This window comes from Diceros bicornis, chromosome 3 (assembly GCF_020826845.1).
Source record: "Diceros bicornis minor isolate mBicDic1 chromosome 3, mDicBic1.mat.cur, whole genome shotgun sequence".
Lineage (NCBI taxonomy): Eukaryota > Metazoa > Chordata > Mammalia > Perissodactyla > Rhinocerotidae > Diceros > Diceros bicornis.
The window spans coordinates 99,561,404-99,573,957 of NC_080742.1; the positions used below are offsets into that span (position 1 = coordinate 99,561,404).

Below are 12,554 nucleotides of genomic sequence, written 5' to 3' on the forward strand. Positions count from 1 at the left end.
ATTGAAAGATAAAGTCCTAAGGCTTTCCACATTTACAGAACAATTGCAATAACGCACAGGGAAGACTTCGGGAGAACTTGCTCAATCTCGGTTTTTAAAAATACTCATCTCCACATGTGCAGGGAATATTAACTTAGGCACTGACTGTACTTACTCTAATGACAGTAAGTGATGTTTATGCTTTAAAACAAGTACTGAGTTGATATGAATGCCACTGCTTTATAATCTGGGAAAACCTGTTTTCCCAAAGATTTAAATGACAAGATTTGGAGTTCATGTACAGTTAAAGATATTTATTAAAAACATTGACTGAGTTATGTACTAAAAATCAATTTAAAGAGAATTAACTTTTTTTTTTTTACAATATACTCTTGCTCGTTATTAGAAGGTATAAAGCTCCAACTTTAGGGAGTTGGTCATTTTCTTGTCCAATACACTGGGAAATCAAAGGAAAAAACTAAGGCGAGTTCTGGATCAGAACGATCATAACACACCTCTGGTGTGAAACACCGGAATCCTAGAATCCTAGAATCTAGGGATTGGAGGAGACTGTGGAAAAAATTAGGCAGTTCCCTGGTTTTACAGCGAAGAACCCTGAGCCAAGTTAGTGAGTGAGCTTTTCAGAGCCCTGCAGCTCCTTGATGACTGGGTGAAGATTCCGGGGGGTCCCTGGAGCCTCCATCCCACGGACAAGAATGGATGGTCCATCTTCACGCCACCCCATCTCTGGACCCATAGAAATGCTGCTCTACCTTCTTTTCCCTCCTCAGGAACATTTAACTTGCTATTTGAATTCTTTCATTTCCTTTTTTGGGGGGTGTAAAGATACTTTTTTCTTTTAAAAAAAGTTTATTGAGATTTAGTATTAAATGGATCCTGCCCTTTGCGTGGACTGTTTGCTGGTGTAAGGGAGGCAGGCAAGGTTGTATTATGGTGTAGTTCCCAAAATGATAGCCTTATTGAATTAAATAGTGTCCTGCAAAGTAAGACGCAAGAAGAATGACTGTAACTGCATTTTTGCATTAAAAAATCATCTTTGGTAGAATTACTCCCCTAAGAAAATCTGATTCAACCTACTTAAAAATCCTGAAGTTGCAGAAATGTTTTTCTAATATTAATCGAGAGGAGAAAATGATCAGACTGTGGCTGAGGGTAAGTACATTTCAGTGTCAGAATGTTGTCGATATTTCCTGTGAGGATGTCAGTTAGTGAGAGCAGGCTGCTGTACATACACCTGCACCTAGTAATGAAATACAAGAATGGAAACTGCCTTCTCTTCCTCAAATCAATAACTTGTGACACATCATATATTTTAACTGAAGTTGCTTTAGCCAAGTAATAAGATGACTTCAGAAATCATGTTAGGTAAAGAAAAAAGCAAGACCTCCTCTTGCAAATTGGCAGGCTTATTCCATATAATGCAATCTTTTTCTTCTTAAAATGTCATTTATTCAATTAAATTATTTAAAACATATTAAAAACATTTATTGAGCACCAAATGTGTACAGCCTGACCAATACTATACAGGATGGTGCCTAGTTTATTCTTATCTCAAAGCTACGTTTAAATGCTCCTCTAAACAGACCTCAAGAGAAGTAAAAAGAGGAAATGTCATTTAGGCTCCTGCATCATAATTTAGAATGCAGAAGCTCCGGATGGAAGTTCTGTTGAGCCGGTTAGTCATTTAAACTTCTTGTGCTTCCATTGTTCCATCTCCAAGTTGAACCTAACGTTTCTTCCGCCAGCCTACAACACGGGCCTCTGTGAGGTCCAGCCGTGGAGTATCTGTCTGCTCTCTGTGTTTTCACGAGCAAGTATTGAGAAAGTGAAGCGCAGTGTTCTGAGGGTCCAGGGTTTGTAGGGTCCTCTGCGCCCGGGAGGATGCGAGTGGGCTGGAGAGAGCAGGAACATGAAACAGTGGCCCCTGGGCATTCTGTCCTCTTCCTTTCTGATGACTCACCAGGTGGTCTCTTCTTGTTTGAAACCCAGAAGCTTTAAGATTGTTTAAATGATAAAGGCAACCTGCGGAAAAGAACTGTGCTACATGTGAGGACAACTGAAATCTTAGGTTGGTCTATGAAACAAACTGAAACTAGTGGAGAAATGGAAATGAAGCAGCAAATGCTGAGGTCAGCAGAATTGTAAAATATTAACCTATGACCTTGACCTCTAACCTCATTCTCTTTCTCCAGCCACTAAGAACAGACCCTTCACACACAAGGTCACGTTAGGGTATCCAAGCCCATTTGCCTTCAGCTTCCTCCTGGCTCCCTGGCTTCCCATGACCCGCTCTTTCCCGGATGGATCAATGGAAGGGGATACAAATGAATGCAAACACTACCCGATCCAACAGAAAAGCTTTTAAGATAATTGATGATTATGCGAATGCAGAGCTTGTGCCAGGCTGGGCTTAGCTGGATGTGTCTCACTTGCCCCAAACAGCTTCCTTTGACCAAAAGTTTTAATTCAGTCGTCCCTTATCATACCTCCAAATGGTAGAAATCAGATCACGAAATATTTCAGAATACCACAAACACTTGAAATTGTGAGTTCATGTCTACATTTAACATTCTATGGTGATTACATCATCGTTCACACTTTTTCTTGAATTCTCTTATTTTTTATATTAATGTTTTTGATATTGGGATATTTTCAGATCCTTATTTGATAGCACATCATATTTGATGGTATATAATAATTCATTTTTAGGAATCATTTATCAAAATATCTTGGTCCCTTTTCTTTATTTTTAATATTTTGAGGTATTCCTTCAGATTTCTACAGAGAATGAAATCACAAGCGCATTGTCTCTGAAAGAGCTCCTCTCCCATAACGTCTGCTCTTCAGCTCCAAAGCTCACTGGAGGCAGGTTCTGCCTTTGACTTAATTATGTCTGCTCCACAGTGCTTAGCACAGTGACCTGCACTTAGTAGGTGCTTCATAACTGTGTATTTTACGGATGAGTGTAAAGGACAAAACAGAGGCGGGCGGTCTCCCAGGAGTGTCAGAGTGGTGAGAGGTTTGGGGGCGGTTCAGCACTAGGGTGCAACCTCAGGACCTGCCTCCCCACGATGGAACTGCACTCTGCTCAGTAGTGACAGGCCCTCAGGAGAGTCGTATAAGCCCTGTGCGCCTCCGTCCTACCTCTCAGGAGCCTGGTAAGGACTAAGTGAGAGATGTATGTAGCCTGCTGAAATGTGGGCATGAGCCACGTGTTCCAGAGTGTTAGGCTGGACTGGACAGCCGGGCAGCTCAGGGCTCAGGCCAGATGGGTGAGGTGGTTCTAAGCAGGAAGACACAGAGGATGACCAAGCCAGCAGCAGCAGAGGGTAGAATTGGTGCCACTTGAGTATGGACTCCTTCTCTGTGGGAATCGAGTCCAGGCTGCTTCCCAAAGCAAGGCAGGGTCTTCGAAGCTGGTAATTTATAGCCAGGAGCACTCTCTCAGATTGCTAAAAATAAAGAAAAACTCAAACTTAAACTAACTTTCACTTGAATTACATATTTGATATACCAGCAATTCCAGGACATTATATTTTACTCTTATTTTTAGAATTATTTAAATGTCAATGTATTTTATTTTTGTGCTCCTGTAAGACTCTTGACAACAAATTAACAAATTATAAAAAGGCCTTTGTTATATTACGTATCCCATTTTTTCCCTGAAAAGTGAAATGTTACAAATACATCTCATGGATGTTTGGACAATGGCTGCCTGGTTCCTGGAAAATCTCATGAATCTTTTCTCTACTGAGTAGAACCTGACTTCTTTCTTCCTTCCCAACCTCCCTCTCTTTCTCTCTCTCTCTCTCTGCTTCCCTCTCTCTCTTTCTTTCCAGTAGAAGTACATTTAAAATGAACTTAGTAAATTTTGCTGAGCTTAATTAAATAGATTTCATGGGGGCTGTAATTCTTACGGAAGCTTAGCATTATCTTTCTAATTCTTCTAAAACATGATAGAGCAAAAATTCTCACAAGGACAAAGTGTTTAGCCTCTGCTGGAGATTTAGATATTGAAAGCCAGAATAGTCTTTGGAGATTTGTCATCCAAACTTTTCTTTTCTCAGATGAGGAAACCAGGAAGATCCACAAAGAGAACTTTGGCTTGATCTCCACGTATAGCACTGTTGATCTAACAGACCCCTTCAGGATGATTCACTGTATTGACCCGTGACCTTCACTCTTTATACCCCCTTTTTATTGAAATAACAGTGGTGACAAGCAGTGGGAAGAGTGATACAGTCATTCATTTATCACTTAAGTGGTCCCAGGTATTTGGAAAGAGTGTATCTTGGCAATACACTCAAGATTAATAAAAATATTTATGCATTCTAACTCATTCCAGGGAATTTTTCATAAGTAACCTAAAAAGTAAAAAAAAAAAAAAAAGTAAAAATACCTGATGCTAGAGAAATAAGATAAGTAAATAAAAATAGATGAGATATGATGTAGCCATTAAAATAATAGTCATGGAGGCTATATAGTGATATGAAAAATATTTATGATGTTAAATTAACACAGAAGAATACGCTATTACACTTACACTTCAGTTAACGACTCTCCCCGTCCTCTGTGTGTGTTGAAAAGGCTAGAAAGTGAACACTGAACTAGGAAAATCGTTCATCTTGGGTGGTAAAATTTTGTATGTTATTTTCCAGTGAGATGATTTCCATAATTGCTGTTTCAATGCCATTTATTCAATAATTTTAATCAGATTTCTAGAAATTCAGCCTCATGTTAAAAAGAGATTAGATTTCCTCCAACCATGAATATGTAAGAGCTGTAGAAGTTTCCTGGAAATGCTTGGAAGAGAAACAAGTAAATAAAAAAAGCATCCTGTTGTTATGCTGCTATCATGTTTTCTCATTTTTTGTCTTGTTTTAATTACTAATCTACTTGTTTTAATTACTTATTTAAATTACTAAATTAACGTTTTAATAAAAAGTCTTTTGTTTCTTTAATTTATGCTCCCCTTTGATTTTAGATAATCATTAGACTATAGAGGTGAATTTTTATCTGTCTTTAAAAATTAATGAATTCTGACTCTTCACAGAGGGGGACATAATTACATGTATTATTAGACGAACTCCAGAATCAAGGAGAGAAATATTGGGCCTTTTTGGCAGAGGAACGCCAGAATTTGGTTGAGATTAGAACTTGGGACCCGTGTTTTTTTTTTCACTTCATCCGGTGTATTTGACTTGACTATCAATTTTCACCTGCCCTCGTTGTTGCATTCAATTTCCGTGAAGCGCCTCATGTGCGCGGGTTCTCGCCAGCTGGGAGGAAGGAGCGCCTCTTCCTGCGCAGCTTCCCGCCTGTCTCCCTGGAGCCCGGGGGCGACGGCCCGGGACGCAGGGCCCCCCAGGTGCGCGCCGCCTCCCGCCCGCCAGGTGGGGCCGCGGACTCTGCCTCCGTTTCCTTCCTGTCACCCTGCCCCCTGCGCTCACTGGCCCATGCTGCCAGACCTGGTTTTTCACAAACTCGAAATCCAGATCTCTGGCTTCTCTTGAGGAAGATCTGGCAGCCCCGAGCCCTGATCTTCTCGCAGGTAGCAGAATTGGGCTGGTGGAGCAGGGAGCAGCTAGCCAGTGCGCAGCGGCACCCTGCTCACGTCTACCCAGACTCGCCTCTGCGTTTCACCCTCAGGCCGGGAACAGGAGGAGGGCATAACAAGGCGACTTCTTTGCAAGAAGACTGTGAGAAGCCGTGGCGCCCACAGTGTCTGCGTATTCTGAGTTTGTCTCTGTGTCTGGGTCGTCTGTCCGTCCTTTGTCCCTCGGGGTCTTTCTTCTTCTTCCCCATGTGTGGCAGAGGATCTCTTTCTGTTCCTTTTTCTTTCTTTTCTCCTTTTCTCTCTTTCTCCCTTTTCTTTTCCTACTTCTCTTATTAAAAGATAGAACAGAAAACAAAAGTCATTTTTACCTATTTTTAGTCTAATATTTATTTCATAGGCTCTTTTTTCAGTCGTTGAGTAGAATATTTTACACTTGTGTCTTCAAAGGACCTGAAAAGAAAGAAGTGGCTTAATCTTTCTGTCCCCAAACCCGCTCTTCTCTGTAGGTTAAGGGGAGTCTGATGTAACTCTTCCATCACAGCCATACTCTCTCATTGGACATTAATGATGTCCTCTCTGAGCAAGGCCTTGGAGTGGGTGGGTACAAGGAGTAATAAAACACAGTTTTGACTCTTAGGTAGCTTTTAGCCTAGATCTAAAAGAAGTAACTATTTGAATGAAATATATTCTGCAGTAGAGGCCCCATATGTGATGAGAACAAGGTGAGGAGGGAGAGAGCATCGATGTCAGCGACAGATAAGGGTTTGAAGAGGCAGCGTTTCAGCAGCCCTGACAGGTGACTACAGTCTGGACACGGGGGAAATGGCACCCTGGCAGAGTGAACGGGTGAAGTAATGAACGTTTTGTGGGCAGTGTGGCGAGTCATCTTGTCCTAGTGAGAGTTGTCAGGAGGGGTTGGAATGTTGTGGCTAAAGGCCCAGGGAATAGACGGAGAGCAAGTCGTCAAGAACCTTACTTTGTGGTCTGTCTTTACTCTGCAGGAAACTGGAATGGATAGGATTTTTGAGGACAAGTCTGTGTGCTTCAGGAAAATAACTCTAGACCAATATGAAAGGGGATTTGGAGAAGGAAAAGATTATAGTCAAGGAGCCCAGAGGGGCTGCTTCAGGTCCAGGTGAAGATGAACGAGGTCCTGAGTGAAGGCAGCCACTGGGAAAACATGGAGGGGACTGGGTTCAAGTCACATCATGGAAGTAGAACTGAGAACAATGGCTACATTCTGTGTGCTGGCGGGTGAGATTGAGGCAAGCATCTGTTGTCTAGGGTTTTCCATCTCGGGGACCTGAAGCCAGGGAAGTAATGAGGTATGGAGTGGAAAACCGAGGCTACTTTGAGGAGGAGGATGCTGCAAGGTGGACACAGGATGAATTAACTCATAATTGATATTTGAGTGCTTACGATGAGACCAGAACTATCCTAACACTGTACAAACATTATTTCATTTAATAGAAATCCTTAGGAATCCTGTAAGCAGCAGTACTTTGTTATTCTTACTTTACAAATGACAAAACTGAAGTTTATGAGGTTAAAATACAGGCAGATCTCATTTTATTGTGCTTGGCTTTATTGCACTTCACACACATTGCATTTTTCACAAATTGAAGGTTTGTGGCAACCCTGCATCAAGCAAGTCTATCGGCACCATTTTTCCAACAGCATTTGCTCACTTCATATCTCTGTGCCGCATTTTGGTAATTCTCACAATATTTCAAACTTTTTCGTTATTATTATATTTGTTAATCTTTGACGTTATCGTTGTAATTGTTTTGGGATGCCACAAACTGCGCCCACATAAGACTGTGAACTTAACAAATGTTGTGTGTGTTCTGACTGCTCCACCGACTGGCTGTTCTCCCATCTCTCTCCCTCTCCTGGGCCTCCCTATTCCCTGAGACACAAGAACATTGAAATTAGGCCAGTTAATAACCCTACAATGGCCTCTAAGTGTTCGAGTGAAAGGAAGAGTCGCACGTCTCTCATTTTAAATTAAAAGCTAGAAATGATTAAGCTTAGTGAGGAAGGCATGTCAAAAGGTGAGATAGGACAAAAGCTAGGCCTCTTGTATCAAACAGTTAGCCAAGTTGTGAATACAAAGGAAGAGTTCTTGAAGGAAATTAAAAGTGCTACTCCAGTGAACTCACAAATGATAAGAAAGTGAAACAGCCTTATTGCTGATAGGGAGAAAGTTTTGGTGGTCTGGACAGAAGATCTAACCAGCCACAACATTGCTGTGTTAATCCAGCCTAATCCAGAGCAAGGCCCTAACTCTTTAATTCTTTGAAGCTGAGAGAGGTGAGGAAGCTGCAGAAGAAAAGTTGGAAGCCAGCAGAGGTTGGTTCATGAGGCTTAAGGAAAGAAGCCGTCTCCATAACATAAAAGTGCAAGGTGAAGCAGCAAGTGCTGATGTAGAAGCTACAGCAAGTTATCCAGAAGATCTAGCTAAGATCGTTAATGAAGGTGGCTACACTAAACAGCAGAGTTTCAATGTAGATGAAATAGCCTTATATTGGAGGAAGATGCCATCTAGGACTTTCATAGCTGGAGAAGAGAAGTCAATGCCTGGCTTCAAAGCTTTGAAGGATTGACTGACTGTCTTGTTAGGGGCTAATGTAGCTGGTGACTTTAAGTTGAAGCCAATGCTCTTTTACCATTCTGAAAATCCTAGGGTCCTTAAGAATTATGCTAAATCTATTCTCCCTGTGCTCTATAAATGGAACAACAAACCGTGGATGACAACATATCTGTTTACAACACAGTTTACTGAATATTTTAAGCCCACTGTTGAGACCTACTGCTCAGAAAAAAATATTCCTTTCAAAATATTACTCCTCATTGACAATGTACCTGACCAGCCAAGAGCTCTGATGGAGATGTGCAGCGAGATTAATGTTGATTTCATGCCTGCTAACACAACATCCATTCTGCAGCCCATAGATTGAGGAGTAATTTCTATTTTCAAGACTTATTATTTAAGAAATACATTTCGTAAGGCTACAGCTACCATAGATAGTGATTCCTCTAATGGATCAAGACAAAGTAAATTGAAAACCTTCTGGAAAGGATTCACCATTCTAGATGTCATTAAGAACATTCATGATTCATGGGAAGAGACCAAAATATCAGCTTTAACAGGAGTTTGGAAGAAGTTGATTCCAACCTTCATGGATGACTTTGAGGGGCTCAAGGCTTCAGGGGAGGAAGTAACTACAGATGTGGTGGAAATAACAAGAGAACTAGAATTACAAGTGGAGCCTGATGATGTGACAGAACTGCTACAATCTCATGATCAAACTTTAACAGATGAGGAGTTGCTTCTTATGGATGAGCAAAGGAAGTGGTTTCTTGAGATGTTATCTACAAACAATTGTAAAGATTGTTGAAATGATGACAAAGGATTTAGAATGCTATATAAACTTGGTTGATAAATCCGTGGCAGGGTTTGAGAGAATTGACTTCAATTTTGAAAGACGTTCTACTATGGGCAAAATGCTATCCAACAGCATCGCATGCTACAGAGAAATCATTAGTGAAAGAAGAGTCAACCGATGCAGCAAACTTCATTGTTGTCGTATTTTTAGAAATTGCCACAGCCACCCCAGCCTTCAGCAGCCACCACCCTGGTCAGTCAGCAGCCATCAACATTGAGGCAAGACCCTCCACCAGCAAAAAGACTACAATTCGCTGAAGGCTCCGATGACGATTAGCATTTTTTGGCAGTAAGGTATTTTTTAATTAAGGTATGCACACTGTTTTTTTTTAGACATAATGCTATTGCACACTTAATAGACTACAGTATAGTGTAAACAAAGCTTTTATATGCACTGGGAAACCAAAAATTTCCTGTGACTCGCTTTATTGCAATATTCGCTTTATTGCGGTGGTCTGGAACCGATCCTGTGTATCTCTGAGGTGTGCCTCTGGCTTTTCCTGAGCCCACTCTCACATAGCTGGTAGCCGAAGGTCTTAGGAACCGAACTCAGCTTTGTCTAAGTCCAAACTAAAGTATTTCTAGATTGCATAAAGGATCCAGCTGCAGCCTTTGCTCCCACAGTGTTCAGACAGGATCGAAGCGAGCATCCCACAATTGAGGGTGACACAGCTTCAAATGTCTTGTTCATACCTGTTACATTTCCCAAGATTACTCCTGCAGGCCACTGCATGTGGCCCTAAAATAAAGATTAGAGATGCAAAATATTGAGTCAGGTTAGCCTTAATGCAAAAAATGCTGATGCAACTGAGTGCCCTGGAATTATCTATTTTCAAGGTTAGAGAGAACCCAGCTTGTGAAACCATCTGGAAACTTTTTTCAGTGGAAGGTCTTTAATCATCCTTTCACTCCCTTCAGTAGCAGCTGCATTTTCAAGTTTTCTCTGTCTCTCACAATGAGTGCTGGGAGCGGTGCCTGGGTCTGCCTGATTCCAAATTAAACGATGTTTAGGTGAATTAAGGGCCCAGATGCGGCCTGTGGCTACGTGCTCACGAGTGCGACCAGGTCCACGCGTTCCATTCTTCCAAACTGACTGGGCAGGGAGAGATTACGATCGTCCGCGTATTTTACGTTTGATGTATGTTCCCGTGGAGCTGCACGGAGGGTCCTCCTATAACTCATTTCATCTTTCAGTGTTTGGCTTTTGTTTTATCATTCCTAATCTTGTATATTTAGTTCTTTTTTTCCTTTATGAGGAGATTGTTTTCACAGGAGAGCCTACGGATATATTTGTGCTTTCTACTCTTCATTTTCCTTCTACTACTTGACAATTTGGAGCATTCTATCATTTTATATCTCTCTCTCCCACTAATAGCCACCTTTCTTTCTCTGCATTTATAATCACATACATATTTGTCTATTACATGAAAACAAGAAACCAACCCTTTAGATACATGTCTCACCAGAAACATACCTAAAATTTTATATATATGGGATCATCATACATGTAGACCAATATTTTTCAAAGTCACAATAATGTTATTAAAAAATTGTGTTATTGATTATAACTAAATTGCCCCGAATAATGCAAAATATAAATCAATCTCATTAGTGAGTATAAATGCAAAGCTTATAAATAAAATATTGACAAGTAGAGTTCAGTCATGTATGAAAATCATAATATGATCTGAACAAGTGAGATGTAATCATGACAACAGCATTAAATACCAGGAAGTCAATCAATAAAATTCATTACAACTACAAAATAACAGAAAAATCTTCATGATTTTATCACAAGATGCTGAAAGGGCATCTGATAAAGTTTATCAGCAACTCCTAATAAAAATTCTAAGTGAGGGGCTAGTCCTGTGGCGTAGCGGTTAAGTGTGCGTGCTCCGCTGCTGGCAGCCCGGGTTCAGATCCTGGGCGCGCACCAACGCACCGCTTGTCAAGCCATGCTGTGGTGGCGTCCCATATAAAGTGGAGGAAGATGGGCACGGATGTTAGCCCAGGGCCAGTCTTCCTCAGCAAAAAGAGGAGGATTGGCATGGATGTTAGCTCAGGGCTGATCTTCCTCACAAAAAAAAAAAAAAGTGAATAAAGACAGACTTTACTTAAAAAAAAAAATTCTAAGTAAGATAAGAATGAAAAACTGTTTAAATATGATATAAAGCCCTATTTACCAAGAACCAACTAGCAGTGAAAACCATTCTAAATGGCAAACAATAAAGCCATTATAATTATACTCAGGTATCAGGCAGGAATACTCACCAGCACCATTAATATTTAATATGTTCTTGGAGATAGCGGAAAATGCAGTATACAAGCAAACTAAATGATTGGAATAGGAACTAGAAAATAAAAGAAACAATAGTATCTCTTTTTCTGTTAATAGAATTCCATCCTTAGAAAACCTAAAAGACACTAGTTAAAAAATATATTGTAATTAATAAGAAAATGTCTTAATATGGCTGAATATGAGAAATATATAAATAAATCAATAACTTTTCTCTTCATTAACATAAGTACCTAGAAGTGGAAATGGAGAAAATATTCCATTCACCATAAGAACAAAAACTATAAAGAGACCTAGAATAAATCTAAGAACAGCATAAGGCTTAGAGTAAAGAAAACTATAATCTCATTGAAGATTTGAAAAAACTTAAAGATATATTACATCTCAGATAAGAAGACAATATTAAAAATGTTAATTCTCTTAAAATTGATATCAAATTTTAATATGGTCTTAATTAGAACTTTGAAAAACAGCTAGTATTGAACATTTTAAAAAATATCTTAATTGTCATATTAAGAATAAACACCTAAATGTAGCCACAAAAAGTTTGAAAATGTATAGTAATGTGAACTCCTTTACCTGATATCAACAAATAATAAAGACATTGTACTCAACTCAGTAACAATAATAGCTTACACTTTTGAGTACTTGCTATGCACCAGGCATTGTAATTACTTCATTGAACTTTCACATCAACCATGGGGTAGGTACAGATATTATCTCCATTTTACAGAGGCAGAGAAGATAAGAAATTTTCTAAATTTCACACAGTAAACAGTGTAAGCAGAATATGAATCACAGGCTCTTTGAATCCATGTGCAAGCTTAAAATCATCAAGTTTTGCATAGGAATAGCATAGAAAGCAGTGAAGGAATAAAGAATTCAGAAGTGTGTTCCAATATAAATGAGTATTTGATATATGAAAAACACGGGGGAAATGATGACATAATTAGAAAACAGTGCTGGCATAACTAACTCTTTATCTACAAGGAAATAATGTCTCATTTCACAAATATATAAAATTAAATTCCAGTTGGATTAAAGGATTAAATATTAAAAGAATCCATCATTTGGTTTGGCACAAAGGAGAGAAATTTTTAAAAATATGAAATCCAGAAGCTATATGAAAAGATAGCCCTATTTAACTTACCATATTAAAATTTTCAATTTTAAAATTAAAACAAGCAAAACCCATAGATAAATAGTGGGCAATATTTGCATCTAGGTAACAGATGAAAGGCTAATATCTACAG

The 12,554-nt window shown here is 39.6% G+C and overlaps 1 protein-coding gene across 3 annotated transcripts in view; it reads left to right on the forward strand.

Moving 5' to 3' along the window:
- Nucleotides 1-12,554, forward strand: part of DPP6 (dipeptidyl peptidase like 6) — a 517,278-nt gene that overhangs the window by 210,414 nt on the left and 294,310 nt on the right. The gene's annotated exons all lie outside the window — the stretch shown is intronic.